This window comes from Salmo trutta, chromosome 40 (assembly GCF_901001165.1).
Source record: "Salmo trutta chromosome 40, fSalTru1.1, whole genome shotgun sequence".
NCBI lineage: Eukaryota > Metazoa > Chordata > Actinopteri > Salmoniformes > Salmonidae > Salmo > Salmo trutta.
The window spans coordinates 9,251,267-9,269,852 of record NC_042996.1 but is presented as its reverse complement, the minus strand read 5'-3'; positions in this window follow the sequence as shown (position 1 = coordinate 9,269,852).

The window sequence follows — 18,586 nt, the reverse complement described above, 5'->3', positions numbered from 1 at the left end:
ATGTGATTTTCTTTAAAAAACAAGGACATTTCTAAGTGACCCCAAACCTTTGAACGGTGGTGTACCTAGTGATGACAGAATTGAGATGACTCCTTACAGACCTGCTGTCGGAGGCTCCAGGCTCCATTTTCCCCTTTTCATTATCCAGAAAAATAAATCAGCAGTTGCTTCCCATTTGTTATGTCTGGAATACTTCGTCCTGTAGGTCTTCACAGAATGAGAGAGGCAGATAAGAGTGTGTGTGTGTGTATCTCCTTGATGCAAAAACAGACATAATGACCTGAAATTGATGGTTTACCAAGTTCTACAGTATAGGGAGATCAAACAGTGTGGAAAACACACATGTAAATTATAAATGGTTACAGAATGAAAAACACTTTACATTGCTGCCCTGTCCTTGGATATTCAACTTGTCCTCATCAGCGCCACTATATCCTAAATAACACAGGGTCTCTTGCTAAGCATGGACTCTGACAGCCAGGGCCCTGTTTGGACTGTACAAGGCCCTTAGCTGTGACATGGCTTTATTCAAGTGCAGGAGTGGGGATCTCTGGGCCAAAAAGCCCTGAGGCTCAGTAGTGGGGAAAAGACAGTGGCTTCAGTCAACGTCTGAATTCAGAGAGAGCCCTGTCAAGGTTGTTCCCTCTCAGGGATGTCTGTCTGCTTCTCTCCCCTGTGTAGCCTCACTCACAGAGGTAGATAGACAGGGTCCATGACATGCATCCATAACAACATGAGGTGCAGAGAGGCAGAGCTGTCTCAAAGGGTAGAGAGAGAGAGCGAGGAAGAGAGCAGAGAGAGAGCGAGGAAGAGAGCAGAGAGAGAGAGAGCGAGGAAGAGAGCAGAGAGAGAGAGAGAGCGAGGAGGAGAGAGCAGAGAGGAAGAGAGCAGAGAGGAAGAGAGCAGAGAGAGAGAGCAGAGAGGAAGAGAGCAGAGAGAGAGAGCGAGGAAGAGAGCAGAGAGAGAGAGCGAGGAAGAGAGCAGAGAGAGAGAGCGAGGAAGAGAGCAGAGAGAGAGAGCGAGGAAGAGAGCAGAGAGAGAGAGCGAGGAAGAGAGCAGAGAGAGAGAGGAAGAGAGCAGAGAGAGGAAGAGAGCAGAGAGAGGAAGAGAGTGAGAGGAAGAGAGTGAGAGGAAGAGAGAGCAGAGAGAGAGTAAGAGAGAGAGCAGAGAGAGAGGGAGACACCATTAGGTCTTATTGTATATTTGGAGGTACAAAGGCCGGTTCACTGCTGCATACTATGCAAATTGCTTTCATGGAGTAATCCATACTGTTAACACAAGCTGCTCATATTTAACACCATGTCATTACAGCCCGAGGGAGATGATTAGAAAATGAAGCACTACACGGAAGTAACAGTCAGCCACATACAGACAAAGTGCATACACACAGGAAGTAACAGTCAGCCACATACAGACAAAGTGCATACACACAGGAAGTAACAGTCAGCCACATACAGACAAAGTGCATACACACAGGAAGTAACAGTCAGCCACATACAGACAAAGTGCATACACACAGGAAGTAACAGTCAGCCACATACAGACAAAGTGCATACACACAGGAAGTAACAGTCAGCCACATACAGACAAAGTGCATACACACAACCACATCGATATCAACAAGCCTGCCCTTGTCCCTGTAAGTGTGACAGGCATGGTGTGGGCTGTACTGCTCTTATCCTCTCTCTCTCTCTGTGTGTGTGTGTGTTCACTACTGAACAACGCATGTTCCCCTCGCGCTCCACTGATCCATGAAACACATTGGCCGCTGGCAGCCAGACTCCTGGTTAAATCAACAGATGCAGCTCTCGCTCGCTCTCTCTGCGCAGGCAGAGCGTTTAACCTTTTCCTTCTCAGAGACAACCCATGAGAACTAAAAACTCAAACCAAAATCCATTCTCTCCTCCTCTGAAGGACCTTGGTCTGTGGTGAAATCTCTCTGAATGGGTGGGTGGAGCAGCGATTCATAAAGGAAGGCTGCACTGTAACATTCAAAACATAGAGCGAAGGTAGGCTATCAGCTGGGACATCTGGGACATCTGGATCATATTCAACCAACGCCTGCTGTTTGTTTGTTTACCTGTATTTATGAGCCATAAACATTTATCTACTGTTCAACAGGTACAGTAATCTCATCATGTATATTTGGGGATGTGAAGGAGGGCATCTATTAAAAGCCATCTCAGTAAGAGGCCAACCGCACACTTGGTGTTGACTGATGCCCAAGCATCACCTTCCACATTCAGTCTCTCTCAGGCTGTCACACGGGAAATGGTAGTAGCAAAGCAAATCAGAGCAATTTTCAAGGGATTATGTTTTCAACTTCTAAAATGTCAATGGAAATTCAAATAGACTTGGCTGAGGGAGTGAAGAGTCCAAACTGCCATCTGGTGGCTGAAATAAGCAGGTAGGCTCTGAAATACTGTGTGTGTAATCCTGAAGAACACATCTATGTAACATTGTGACACACCCACGTGCACACGCAAAACAAAACACACTTGTAAACACGGTATGACGCTGAGTGTTCCCCGTACTCCCCGAGGCAGTGGATGAGTGTATCATCGATTCAGCAGCATCTCCACACCACCATTACCAAAACAGACTACAACGTCTCCTATTGATCTGTGTCCCCTGTACAGCCCCAGCCATGTGACTGGCCTATCACCATGTGATTAAAGATACATTTCACAGCCATAACAAGATATTATCACCGCCTAGAGCCAGCCACTGTTTAATGCATTACATATGCTTTCCTAATTACTAAAATGCGGGCAGAGAACAGATTGCATCAGAATGCTATTTATTTTCAAAATGTGGCCAGCGCACTGAAACAACTCACAGGCTGTCCCAAATAGCACCCTACGGTATATCCCTATGGGTCTTGGTCCAAAGTAGTGCAGTATACAGGGAATAGGGTACCATTTGGAACGCACACATATTCCTTTTTGGAGATGTGCCCTGCACACTAAAACAACACATCGTCCATCTCATTCTCAGCCCTGTGTTGCACCTGTGACAGGGTTTTCAATGAGCATCTGACAGACCAAGGACGATTTCTCAGAAATGGGATGCTGTTGTGGACTGATTGTTAAACAGTAAGACATGATCCCCTTTGCGGGAAACAAGTGGGTATTCTGGAGCTGTAATCAGATCGATAAGGAGGGCTGTGTGAGACAATATACATCATTCCATGTACGGATCAATGGCTGTTTACACCGACCGCACGCACGCACGCACACACACACACACACACACACACACACACACACACACAGAAAGACACATGCGCACATACTTGATGGGATCAACAGTACACAAACACTAGTCACTTGTTGAAACTACAGGTAAGATGAGAACCAGTGATAAATTATTGATTTGACAAAATTTGGTAAACCCTAGAGTGGAGGACAGTCTGTTTGTTGGCTGTTGGTGAGTCTCCCATGCACGTCCTTGGTTGATGTGCCGTTTCCACGGGCAACCAGGGTCCTTATCACATGGAGAGAGGGTTGCTATGCCAGAAAGCCAGAGCGGGCTCAGATAGTTAAATTCAAAATATAAAGCTAATATAGGCTATATATGGGTAATCTGGATCATATTCAACCAATTCTTCCTGTTCGTTTGTTTACATATATTTATGAGCCATGAACATTTATCTACCGCTCAACAGGTACAGTAATCTCATCATGTATATTTGATGATGTAAAGGAGGGCATCTATTACAAGCCCAAGCATCACCTTCCACATTTAGTCTCTCTCAGACTGGCACACAGGAAATATTAGAAGCAAGGCAAATCAGAGCACATTTCAAGGGATATGTCTTCGATTTCTAAAATGGAAATTCAAATAGACTTGGCTGAGGGAGTGAAGAGCACATACTGCCATCTAGTGGCTAAGATATAAGCAGACAGTCCATGAAATACACAGAGTACAAACATTAAGAACACCTTCCTAATATTGAGTTTCACCCCCTTTTGCCCTCAGAACAGCCTCAATTTGTCGGGGGATGGACTCTACAAGGTGTCGAAAGCGTTCCACAGGGATGCTGGCCCATGTTGACTCCAATGCTTCCCACAGCTGTGTCAAGTTGGGTGGATGTCCTTTGGCTGGTGGACCATTGTTATTTAAAAAAAATGTAACCCCTTTTTCTCCCCAATTTCGTGATCACGATCTTGTCTCATCGCTGCAACTCCACAACGGGCTCGGGAGAGGCGAAGGTCGAGTCATGCGTCCTCCGAAACATGACTCACCAAACCGCGCTTCTTAACACCTGCCCGCTTAACCAGGAAGCCAGCTGCACCAATGTGTTGGAGAAAACACAGTTCACCTGACAACCGGGGTCAGCCTGCAAGCGCCCGCCCCGCCACAAGGAGTCGCTAGAGCACGACGAGCCAAGTAAAGCCCCCCCTCTGGCCAAACACTTCCCTAACCCAGACAACGCTGGGCCAATTGTGCGCTGCCCTATGGGATTGAACCCCAGGCTGTAGTGATGCCGCAACACTGTGATGCAGGGCCTGAGACCACTGTGCCACTGGGAAGGTGGACCATTTTTGATAGACACTGGAAAATGTTGAGTGCAAAAAAATCCAGCAGCGTTGCAGTTCTTGACACAAACTGGTGCTCCTGGCACCTACTACCATACCCCATTCAAAGGCACTCAAATATTTTGTCTTGACCATTCCCCCTCTGAATGGCACATATACACCATCCATGTGTCAAGGCTTAAACATCCTTCTTTAACCTGTCTCCTCCCCTTCACCTACTCTCATTGAAGTGGATTTAACAGATGACATCAGTAAGGAATCATAGCTTTCACCTGGTCATGGAAAGAGCAGGTCTTCCTAATGTTTTGTACACTGTGTAGATCCTCTATGCTGTGCATGTAATCCTGTGAACAGAATATAATAGGGGAATATATGTTGATTGATAAACAGCAAGTCATGATCCCTTTTGTGGGGGTATTGTGGAGCTGTAATCGATGAGGAGGGCTGTGTGAGACAAATACAACACTCCACGTGCGGCTGGCTGGCTCTCTCACACACACACACACACAAAATGGGATCAACAGTACACAAACAATAGTCCCTTGTTGAAACTACAGGTAAGATGAGAACCACTGATGAATAATGGATTTGAAAACATTGAGCGTTTTTTTTTTATTTGCGTAACTGGTGCTGCTGATGCACACTGGAGCAAGCAAAGCTTCTGTTGGTTGGAATTGTAGGCTACCACACAATCCATCAAATCCAAGTCTATAGTTGCCATAACATTTTGCCCTGCAGAGATAAACAGATCTTTCTCAGGTGTTTTCCTAAGGGTCTGACATGAAGCGTGAAGTGTAAACATGAAGTGTAAACATGAAGTGTAAACATGCAGTGTAAACTGGTGTACACGACAACCACTGAAACTGCTCCTTACCAAGTGAAAGGACATCTGTTCATTTTCTCAACCACTTTCCACCACAATAAACAACCTTGTGAAGAATTCCACTTCAGACCTTCAGCTGGAACACATATGGTGAGGAATTGAAATGATACTATGGCAAATGGGTGTATGCATTAATGCACACTGTAGCAAACCGTAGTAAAGCGTTTAGAAACAAAAACAAGTTTCTATTGGTGAATGAAGGTAGGTCCCACCCTGTTTCGGGCCCATTTACATAGGTTTGGTTCGTAGTAAATAGACACCTGTTCTCACAGAGAGGCTGTGGTGTCCAGTGGAGGACAGTCCGTTTGTTGGCTCCCATGAACATCCTTGGTTGATGTGCCGTTTCCACTGGCAACAGGGTCCTTATGACATGGAGAGCGCTGCTATGCCATACAGCCAGTGCGAGCTCAGATAGGGGGCTTTAAATAGCTGTCTGTAGATTACTACTCCGCTCTGGCTAGCCAAGACAAGGGTTAACTGCCTAGGGTGATGTGAGCACCCTCCAAGCAAATATCCCTGCCCTGTCTGGCCTAAATAACTCCCTGAAATAACCCTGACTTACACACCTCTTGCCCTCTCATTGATGCCCAGGTATACCAGAATGGTACACACATCCCAGTAGCATGATGGTCTGTTTAGCAGAACGGGCTGAATGTGTTTTTCTTGCTTTATTGCCTGTTAACCTGGTTTTATTCTGATGAGATAATACCAGATTATGAGTCCTATATCAGAATTATTATTATGAAGGCCTAGATCATAGTTCCGACTAACTGCAGTTCTATTTGCAACAGGCCACCATAGCTTGCATGGTGGCCTGTTGCAAATAGAAACCATTGGCTTGGTTTCGATTTACATCCTAAAGCTATTTTTAAAACAAGCGTTTTAGTCGTTTCCATTAATTGCATTGAGTCCTTTCCACTCACCACACTGCAGCCCTAGAGACGAATTAATGGTTAGAAAACACACTGGGTGGACCATTAGTAGGTCCTTACCCCGCATTAGCACCTCCTCAACTCCCCCTAAAAGGCTGTTATGTTGTTTGAAGGTTATTTTTGTGTTCAGGATGACAAACGTTTACAATGAAATCCTATTTGGACGGCGAATCTAAACTTGGATCTGGACCATCATCTTCCTTTGAAGTTGTTATTAATCTAATCTCACACAAGCCCTTTTCTTCAACCCTCACGCTGAAAAACAGCCGACTCACCAAGAAATGTTGAAGACAGAAAGATGGCTTACTTAAACACATGAATAGGTCCTATGAATTAGCAGCGAGCATCTCTGAAAAAACAGAAAACAATTATTCCAAGGTGGTTACAGAAGGGTGAGAGTGATTTAATAAGAGTTCACAGTTCTGATGTGAATTGTGATTGGAGGAGACGGCAGTGCAGTCTCAATCACCACGCTCATTAGTCAGAGCACTTTATAAAACTATTGAAAAGACACGGGAGCTATTAATAATCATTCAACACACCTTCACAGACCAGTTGGGTTTACAAAATAATTTCTGTTGTTCTTGAAATATCCGTCTTGTCCATTGAATGAAGATTATAAAAATGCACTGTAAAAATACATATTTTGAGGGGGATGAATTATTGGCACTTCATTCTTGGGATTGGTTGAATGCTCCAGTGATAATGCTGCAGATTTGTTATGTTTACGGCAGCATTTATAGGCCAATCCTTTCCTGAGTGAAATCAATGCTGTCATGCTGATGACGATAGCATAGCTGTGCCTTTAACTGCATACAGTGAGAGGTTCCATCTCTCGACTCCAGGGGGTGCTATAGCCTATGAGTCAGGTGGTCTGCTGTCAAGTCCACAGCCACTGTTCAAGCCCGTCTAAAACCGTAAAACTGTTTCACAACAAGTGTGAAAGTGACAATCTATTTCAATCCATCTCAAAGCCTGATTTCAGGCTAAATACTTAGCAATCATTGCACCTCGTTATCAGACTCAGAACAGTATGATTACTGTAGTTTTACCTTGGAAAGGACCCAAACCCACCATTAGCAGCAGCCTAACTGCTAGAAACCCTGAGCACTCAGTGAATGGTTTACAATAACACCCCAAACCTCTCTCTCTTTCACTCCCTCTGACCTCTGCTCAGTTCTACAGACACAGCCTGGTCTCATAGCCTAAACGTACCATAGTAAATGTAAAACGGATCACTCAAATTAGTATGATATGTAACTATACCAAACGTAACCGAGACAGAAGGTTGCAACCCCCTAGAGTCGACCGACGCACTGGTGCATCAATCTAAGTTGCATAACAAAAAAAATCCCCATCAAAATCAGTCAGTTGAAGCTTGAGATATCAGTTGCTTTGCATTGCATGCGCCTCAATCCACCTCATCTGCCAGTGTCATGCTTCTGTATCTGTGGTGAAAGGTGGCAGAGCTAGAGCTGTGTTTTTCAGACAATGAGACATCCTGAAAATTGGTCTTCAAATCAAATGTTATATGTCACATGCACCGAATACAACAGTGAAATGCTTACTTACAAGTCCTTAACCAACAATGCAGTTCATGAGAGTTAATCAAATATTTATTAAATAAACTAAAAGTTAAAAAAAAATGTAATCAATGATTACATAACAATTACGAGGCTATATACAATGGGTACCGAGTCAAAGTGCGGGGGTACAGGTTAATCGAGATCATTTGTAAAGTGACTATGGGGGTGTTCAATGTAAATAGTCCGGGTGGCCATTTGATTAGTTTAGTTGTTCAGCAGTCTTATGGCTTGGGGTTAGAAGCTGGTAAGGAGCCTTTCGGTCCTAGACTTGGAGCTCCGGTACCGCTTGCCATGCGGTAGCAGAGAGAACAGTCTATGACTTGGGTGACTGTAGTCTGACAATTTTTTGGCCCTTTCTCTGACACCGCCTAGTATATGGTCCTGGATGGCAGGAAGCTTGGCCCCAGTGATGTACTGGGCCATACGCACTACCCTCTGTAGCGCCTTCCGGTCAGATGCCGAGCAGTTGCCATACCAGGCGGTAATGCAACCGATCAGTCTTCTCAAGTAAATGTCTGTAGCGTCTGAACAGTTTGACCTAGAAACTCTATGGAAAGAGGAGGATCTCATGAGGTGCTCTACGACCTTCACAAGTGTCACGGGACTCATCTGAAGGTAACCGGATCAGTTTTAAAAAACGAATGGAAGCATGAAGGTAGTTTTGTGCCTACCCAAAAAAAGGGGTCATATTTATGTAAAAATATATATATATATATATATATTTCCTGAGATTTAGGACAGACACGTAAAAACCTTGTTTCTTATGATACATTTTTTGACTCTCCTTTCTGGCATTTTTGAATGTTATTCAATGCGTTTATATGGGCCACAATCAATATTTTATTTTAAAAAAAACGGGTCCTAAAACGGGTCCTAAAATTCAAAATCAAATAACTAAATTATCCATAGTATGACCATCTTAAAACAACTCCGTATTTCAGCTTAGCACCCCCCCCCCCCCGCAACATCTTAGACAAAAAATGAAGGAAAAGGAAAGGTGGGTGGTTGGTCGGATGTATAATGTGAATGTCTGGCAAACCAAATGTTCCGTGTTCAAATCTCATCACGAACACCTTTAGCATTTTAGCTAATTAGTAACTTCAACTTAATACTTTTTAGCTACTTATCATGATCGGTAACCCTTCCCCTAACCCAACTCCTATAGTTAATTAACCCTAACCCTTAGACTAGCTAACATTAGCCAGCAACCAATTGGAATGTGTAACATATCATACGTTTTCAAATTCGTAATACATTGTACCTTTAGCAAATTTCATAACGTATCATATGAATTGGTCTCCCCTGTGGCTCAGTTGGTAGAGCATGGTGTTTGCAACGCCAGCATGTGTGTGCAACACCAGGGTTGTGGGTTCGATTCCCACGGGGGGCCAGTACAAAAAAAATGCATGAAATGAAATGTATGCAGTCGCTCTGGATAAGAGCGTCTGCTAAATGACTAAAATGTAAATGTAATTGTAATTCATATATCATACGAAATGGATGATGGACATCCACAAATTAATACAGACCATAAGCAATGTAACATATCTTACTAAAAGCAGTGTCTTGGATTTACGCACATAATAATACGAAATGCTCTGACACCAGGTTGACAGACAACACTTCCCGGAATAACCACCAACGAGGCCCGTAAACAATCATGCAATGCCATGAATAATGAAAGTAAATTGCTATAGGACATTAAAATAGACGTGGGAGCTGGACAGAGAGGTTGATAATTACTGGCTCTGTGTTATGTAACGGTAGCCTATTGATTTCTGCTTTGCCTTGGGAAGATTTTTCCTTTTTTGTAATTAGGCATCAGGTTCCAGTGGCTCTAAATGGCCAATTATCTTCTGAAATATAGATGGGCTCCTCTCTGGCTCCATGCAGCCATTAGGCCCTTTATCTATTCATGATGTATAGAGGATGAATATTAATTAAGGATCTATGTGTTGGAACACATCTGGCTGCATTAGCAATTCCATTATCCTCCTTTACTGTATTGGATGTTTTGAATAATTTACTACATTTGTAAAGCTCTTTTCATTATAGAGAAGTCTCAAAGTGTATAAAATGTAAACGAAACAGAAACAAAATGGAAACAACTAGACAGGGTAACCAACGCAAAGACAGCTGACGATACAAGGGACAAGTACACCAAGGAGCACAACTATCAACAGAAAGCCGTCCTAAAGAGAAAGGTCTTTATGCCCGTTTTAAAGGCGCCTTCAGGCAGTAGTATTTATTAGGATCACCAATTAGCAGCTGCCGAGGCAGTGGCTAATCTTCCTGGGGTCCAAACAGGAATCAAAACAACAAATAAAATACATAGCACTACATTTACATTACAATTGAGTCATTTAGCAGATGCTCCCATCCAGAGTGACCCACAGCTCCCATCCAAAGTGACCCACAGCTAGTGCATTCATCTCAAGACAACCAGGCGAGACAACCACATATCACAGTCGTATCACTACATAATACAATACAAAGTACACAGTGCCCGTCATGTTTTTGAATCTGTTTTTATTGCCAGCTTGAGTGACCTGGGGTGGCAGAGAGTTCCATGTAGTCATGGCTCTATTTAATACAGTGCATTTCCCAGCCTCTGTTCTTGACCTGGGGACTGTAAAGACACCTCTGGTTGCATGTCTTGTGTGGTACCAATGAGTGTCTGAACGGTGTGCCAACTGCTTGAACAGACAGTTCTGTACGATCAACACCTCGCACAAAGGCCAATAGTGATGCAGTCAATTTCTCCTCAACTTTGAGCCAACTTTGACATGCACGTTGACATTCGCCCTCCGTGTACATCTAAGTGCTGTACGTGCTGCTCTGTTGTGGACCAACTGCAATTTGCATATGTCCTTCTTTGCCACACAACTGGGCAGTAGTCTAGGTGTGACAAAACTAGGGCCTGTGGGACCTGTCTGGTTGATTGAGATGTCAAGAAAGCAGAGCAACGCCTTATCATGGACAGACCTCTTCCTATTTTAGCAACCATTGAGTGCATACATTTTGACCATGACAGCTTGTCATCTAAGGTTACACCCAGCAGTTTAGTCTCCTCAACTTGCTCAATGGCCACATTATTCAATAATAGATCTAGATGAGGTTTAGGTTTGATTTGTCCAAAATATTAGGTTTTTAGTTTGAGCTATTTAGCACCAGCCTATTGCCATGACTGTGCTGTGAGGATCTGAATGGGTCAGATCAGCTCGGCAATGGATGACAATAACCAAACCTCTCTCACCCACAGAAGAGGGGAGGAGGGAGCTGCTTCCGGTTCGACAGCTCACACCCTGTCGTAAATTAAAGGATGAACATTTGACCAGAAAAGCATTGAATGTGAAGGAAATAAACTCGCCTCCCAGACTTGGCCAGAACATTGCCACGCTGCAGCTGCGAGTGTAAAGTGGTGCAAACACTATCAACACGAGGTGGAGAGAGGAGAAAACTCCCCACTCGGACAATCACTGGTACGGTTGATTATCTGTCATGAGTCAAATATCTAGAAAAGAGAATCTAAGTGGGACCATCCTACTACTCTTCAAATCATCCTACTTTACTACTCTTCTCAAATCACCTTAGTACGCTACTCTCATCACCCAGGGGGAACCATCGGCATGGCTGGCTAGCTATCTTCCCAGGAGCATCTTCCAGAGTGAACAGTAGAAGAGACGGGTCTGGACCCTTCCGGACAATCAGAGCTTTACAAGCGTGACGCTGAAAGGCCAACCCATCACCCTTCCTACGCAGGGCTGGTTCCAACAGAGATAAGGCATTCACACGTAAATACATGAATGATTTCTTACTCCAAATGGGCGGCGGATTGTGTGCAAAGTATATGATTACTGTGAGAATAGTTCTAAAATGTATCAATGATAAGCATCCCTTTTTCTCTCTCTTTTGCCACCTCTTCATTCTGTGTAACAAGCCGCCATATGTTGTCGGTCAGTTAGGGACCTATTTCTCATGTATGAAGTTAGTAAATAAATAATTCAACCAATTTGTGTAGTACTGAATCATGAGTGAGGCTGGGGTTTTTCCAGATGCATGAGGTTACGACTGTTCAGAATGATATGATAAGAGGTAATGACTAATAGGTTGACTGTTTTATGGATGTGATAGGAAAAGACCTTTAGAGTTTAATTCGGGAGATGCTAATGCTTTAAACAAATGCTCTCGTGGTGCCCCAAATCCTAATAAGTTAATTGTTACATGATTCATTTAAAATCGGGTAACAATTAAACATAGTTGATTAAATAAATAACAGTCATCAGCTTAATGAAAGTAAAGTCACAACACTATTGCTAGTTACACATTTTAAAACTAACTGTAGCTCTAAGTTAAAGGTGTAGGTTATTTATTTTACTGTTGTAGCTGTATACTGTTAAGTTGTCAGAGTACATAGACACACAGGCTTTATTCAAGGTCAGTGGAAGGTCATTAGTAAAAACAGAAAACAAGAATGCACCCCCTCCCCCAACCCCTTTGTTTTTACACTGCTGCTACTCGCTGTTTATTATCTATGCATATTCACTTTACAAATTACCTCAACTAACCTGTACCCCTGCACATTGACTCGGTACCGGTACCCCCTTTATATAGCCTCGTTATTGTTATGTACATTTATTGTGTTACTTTTTGATTGATTTGATTTCTTTCGTTTATTTAGTAAATATTTTACTAACCATTTCTTGAACTGCATTGTTGGTTAAGTGCTTGTAAGTAAGCATTTCACTATAAGTTGCATTCGGCACATGCACCTGTTGCATTCGGCACATGTGACAAATACAATTTGATTTGAGGCTACCATAAAATAAAACACTGTTCTATTAGATAGGCAACTCATCCATGATGAGACAGGATGGAAATCCATAACACCTAAGTTTTTCCAGCAGTAGGTTATGATCAATGATATCAAAAGCAGCACCGAAGTCTAACAAAACAGCTCCCACAATCTTATACATTTCTTTCAGCCAATCATCAGTCATTTGTTTCAGTGCCCTTCCCTATAAGCATGCTGAAAGTCGTACGTTTTTTTCTGTAAAATATCATTGTATTTGGTCAAACCTGATTTTTTCTAAAGTTTGCTAAGCAACGGTAACAGGCTGATTGGTCAAATGTTTGAACCATTTAAAGTATACTTTGCTATTCTTGGGCAGCGGAATGACCTATGCCTCCCTCCAGGCTTGAGGGCACACTCTGTCTTCTAGGCTTAAATTGAAGATGTGGCAAATAGGAGTCGCAATGTATAACGGACCAAATCATGAAAAACAAGCACTGTAGTTTTAAATTCCGCAAAGTTAGCGTGGGAGAGGTGATAACATTATTGCTATCAATAAGGACAAGCCACCTAGTGCCTACAACCTGAATGGTAAATAACTGAGGTTGGTAGTGGAACACATGAATATTTAGGCTCAGCATTTGTTTGCTTGTCATGCATAAGTTTGCTAATTTTGTCAACAAGAAAATAAAAGTGGTTTCAATATCAAAGGGTTTTGTTATGAACAAGCCATCTGCTCAATGAAGGGTGGAGCTAGCTTTAGTAAGAGTTTTTGCCTAGAAATGTATTTAAGGTACTCTAGAGCTTTTTACTACCATTCATCTTTGTTCCATAGTATAGTTTCTTATTTTTGTATAGTTACGTGATTTCTCAATTTATAGTATGTTTGCCGGTCTGCTGTTTTGCCAGACTTATTTGCTATTCCCTTTGCCTCATCCCTCGCAGCCATGGAGTTTTTCAATTCATCATCTATTCATTGGGATTTGGCAGTTCTAACAGTGCGTTTCTTGATGGGTGCATGACTATTGTCATGACGTGTCCCTTTCTGGGTGTAGATCGTGGCTTCTCTCTCTCTCTCACACACACACACAGGTTCTGTTATCTCAGGCCATAAATTCCTGGCTGAGACTCTCTCGCCCTGGTCATGCAGAGACACCACAGAGAGAACAAAGGTTTTCACTTGGCCGAACTCCTAAATCCCCAAAATGGGAGAATTCAACAATGTCCACTTGTGAGAATGTGGTAAGGGTCCGTGGACACTTAAGGGACGGGAATGACGAGTGTGTTTCATTTGGTGACCTCATGGACCTCAACTATATCTCTGAATGTGTACATTTCTCAATTATGGGGTTTGCATCTAATTCTTGTATAAAATGAATGAGTAAAGGTGAAACTATTTGTGAAATGATGTTAACCTTTAATTTGAGAGAATTGTATTCCCTGTAAAGCTTAAGTACTCAGCGGCCACGCCCCCGTGAGCACAGACATGATCTGGCGTCATGGAAGCGCCCTTTTCTATTGTTACGAATAAAACCCCCTCCTGAGGAAATTCACATCAGACCACACAAACCCCGGTGTAACCTAAGGTTGCAATGGTTGTTGAATTCCTAACCATACCACTGGAAATGGTTCAACTCTGAGACTATCGATCTCTACAGAATATGAGCAAATCTTAGATAGTAATTACTAGACTGCAGCTAGAAATTATGTAAACCTAGGATGGAATACCAACAACAGTCGAAACATCTATTCTAAGAAAATTTGGAAACCTGACGATTACAAGAGACACTAACCGGGAGCCGCCGATAGATCTACAACCATGAAAGACATTGTGACTTCTGGGGAAGTAACCAGACACTCTCTGGTGAACTGACTCTCCAGCAGACGGACCGACGATTCCAACAGAGAAGACAACGATATATGTGCGTAAATATATTGATTGCAGTTATTCCCGAATGAGTGAGCGTTCATGTGTAAAGGATTAGCATTTCAATTAATATAATTATCCACTGTATGTAGTCATCCATTTTGTCTTTCTTTTATCAGTCCACACCCCCTTTTCTTTGTATACCATCATTGTATACCACACCCCCTTTTCTTTGTATCCCCATCATTGTTAGTAACCAATATCTACTGTTTGTTATGCATTTCTGTGATTATTTAGTTAGTAAATAAATGATTAAGCAAATTGGTGTATGGATGATTCATGGTTTAGGCTGGGTTCGGTCAGATAACCAAGAATGCTACAACATTCGAAATGAGACTGACATAAGGTAAAGAATAATTCATTAATAGAAGACTAATTGATCAGATATTAAAATATCTGAAGAGTTATATTCTGAAAATTATAACTTTGTAATCTGAAGATTTTCCATGGTGCCGACTTCCTAGTTAATTAAATTTACATGACTAGTTTAATCATGTAATAATAATTACAGAGAATTGATTTGATAAAAATAACAGTCTTCACCTTTAATGATATGAAAGGCAGAACATTATCAGTAACTGGAAGAGGCAGTTTCAGAAACAATGTTCTGAGAAGGCATTCCATATATGTACAGTGGGCTATTAGGCTACTTAGCTTGGCTGAAGTAGGTGCTCTGGTCTGAGTACAACCCATCTCTCTGTCTGGAAGGAGAAACCTGAGTCCAAAGGGCTTCCAGGAGCCTACAGCCTGAGAGGTATGGTTACACCAGCCAGGACTCAAGCCTCCTTACAAAGTGGACAGTTTGGTTTCTATGAGGATAGTACACAAACAAATACATGACATCACTATTGCCCCCATTTTCCCAAAGTAGGACAAAACAAGTACATAAGCCATAATCTTTTGCATAATGAATGATTCATTCACAGGAAAGCAGCAGAGGCCCGCCCACAGACAGACAGAGGGAGCTTGAGAGCTCCTCAGCAGTGGCCCAGTGAGCAGCCATAGTGGTAGACCTACCTACACCGCCTGGCTCCGTACTTCATCTCCCATAAGCCTTTGCAGTAGCCCCGTGGGCACAAACTCCTGTCCGGAAATGGGTAACCCTTCAACCCTCCATGACCACCGCCCTACCCCAGCCAGCCAGGTAGCTCATGTGACTGGGCCCAGGCAGTGGGCACACAGGAATGTTAAGAGTCTGCAAAGGCTGTTTAATCCCAGGCATTTCACATCAAGGCACAGAGAGAGCTAACTCTCCCTGGACTATTGTTCAGGCTGCAAAAAGGAGTGGATGAGGTGTTCGAGCTGTAACTGTTCCTAACACATCTGGATGCCGGGGTTCTCCCTGCACCGAGGCCTGTGGAGAAGATGGCTTCTTCACCCCCCCCCCCCCCAACACACGTTGTGCTATGGATTTGATGTGGGTGGTGGTGGGGGGGATGAAGAACCATCTTAGTGTAGTATACACGTGTTACTAGATATAGGCACACTGCAGTAGAGAAGTGATCAGTGAATCTGTTGGTGTGTCTGCGTCAAACTAAATTAAGCATCATCACAGAGCAGTCAAGGACAGGAAAGAAGGAACGAGAGAACTGGAAAAAGAACTGGAAAAGAAAAGCAGAATTAAAAAGCTGGAAATGATAACATTGCTCAATGCAGTTGTGACGATTACGTTAAGTGCTTTTCTTGGCTCAATACATGCACTCTACTTGAGAAGACGTGTTGTCATTGATAATAAAACAATTAAAAATAAATACATTTTTTACTAAATCTTGGGTGGGCGTCATTCTTCAATTGGCCCCGTAGAGTCACGTGACCGCCTCGTCACAAAGACCCAATGTTCCATAGGCAGAAAACAGCTTGGTGATGAACGATGGCGTTTTACGTCCCATCATTGTCTAACACATAGAAACATCAGGAGCTATTTATAACACTTCTCTTCTCCACTGAGCTGAAGGTAATGCCTGTCTAAAGAAATATCTCTGCCTGTTGCCATGGAGCCCAGCGCCGATGACATCACGGGGAGAGGACGAAGATGAAAGCGAGTCACGGGGACTGAACAAGAGCAACAAAGATCAGGTGACGTGTTGTGGGGTTGAGGGGGGGCTGGGCAAATACAGTAGTAGATTGAAATCACACACACACACACACACACACACACACACACACACACACGTTTGTTTAACTATCCTTGTGGGGACTAAACAATTGATTCCCTTTCAAAATCCTTTTTGTGGGGTGGAGAAATGCTTTCAGTTTTAAAGCTAATTCACTGCAATTCTACACATTATGCCATGACTAATGCCATGTTAATGATATCTGAATGAGAGTGACTAACAAAATATGGAGGTCAGGGCCCCTGGGCACGTGCCCTGCGTGCCTGGACGGTATTCGGCCATGATTACTACAAAAATAGATAGCTGGCTAGACTAACTTCCCAATCAACATTCATTTCGCTGACATGGCTAATTTATTTACTTTCACGCTATAACTATGCCACAGCTGTTGATAAACAAAAATCCTTCAGGGAAACATTGTCTCACGCACACACACAGCACGTCAGAGAAAGAGAGAACATCCATACACAATATCAACAGGTCCTCTGATTGGTGATAACAGGAGAACTGATAAGACCAGGGTTGGTCAGCTGTGGACAGTTTACAGGCTTTGGAAAGTGACATTGATCAATGTCACCTTCTCATGTCACAGCTTCACTGGTGTATCATATAGAATTGCTAATACCAACACTGATGCTGTGCACTGACTATAGTCTCCAATCAGCTGTGCCCCTTATTGCATGCAGAAGTTTGTGTTGGTGCTTCCTGGGGTTGTAATACAAACTGTGTGTGTGTGTGTGGGGGGGGGGGGGGGGGGGGGTGAGTCCTTCCATGAAGGTGAATGTGTCTACACCGGTAGACTGAAAGCAAACATTGCAGATTGTGTGCGTACGTGCGAGTGAGTGAATACACACCCCATGATGACTTGGAGGTGGCAGCCAGACCGACAAAGTGTGGCTAATTTAACCATGTGGCCGGTCCAACACAGCCACCACCAGGACCAGATCACACCGATAAGCCTGTCTTCTCCCTCCAACGGCCAGCTCCTTCATACAGAGATACCAGACACAGTAAACAAAGAGTAAACGCTGTACAGTTATAATACGTCCATTGTTCTCTGTCACACACACACACACACCACAACCTTCCTCTGTCCTTCAGCGTTACCCATTCATTAACAGTGTCACTTTTGTTTTTCACACTGCCGCAGCCGAAGCCCACCGCCACCGAGTTTGTTTTTGTTCTCATATTTTCGGGGTGCTAAAAATATACCTCCACCAACCGTGGCGCCCACGGGAGCCAAATCCCTGAGCCCCGCTTCACATAAATACATCTTCCTCCCTCCCTCCGTCCGTCACACATCTGTCTCTCCCTCCTTCTCCGTCATATTGTAATGACAGCTAAACTATGCAAATGTAGCTTTCCTGCACAGACACGCTGCCACAGGGATGTGCACGCATCTATAGATGCAAATCAGCGTGTCTATCATGTGCACACAATATGCAAAATATGGTGCCCAACCCAGTCCTTAGAAAGTCCTTAGAGAATAGAGATCCCCGGGTGGAAGACAATCTGGCCAGGGATGGAAGGACGGAGGAAGTAGTGAATGCTCCACAACGTTGAAGGGTTGTGTGGCTGCTAAGGGGCATCTGTGCCAGTTCAATACCTCCGACCGATCCCCTGAGGTAGCCCAGATCTGACTTGGGATATGGGAACTCACAACTGTGTGTCACAGAAGTGGACAGTAGTGTTCTCTGCCTATGGAAAGTGCCAACTCATTTACATTGCAAACAGTGATTCTGGGATAACATCTATGACCAATACAAATATGTATCAGATAATCAGAACAAGCTCACTAGATATGGAAACTG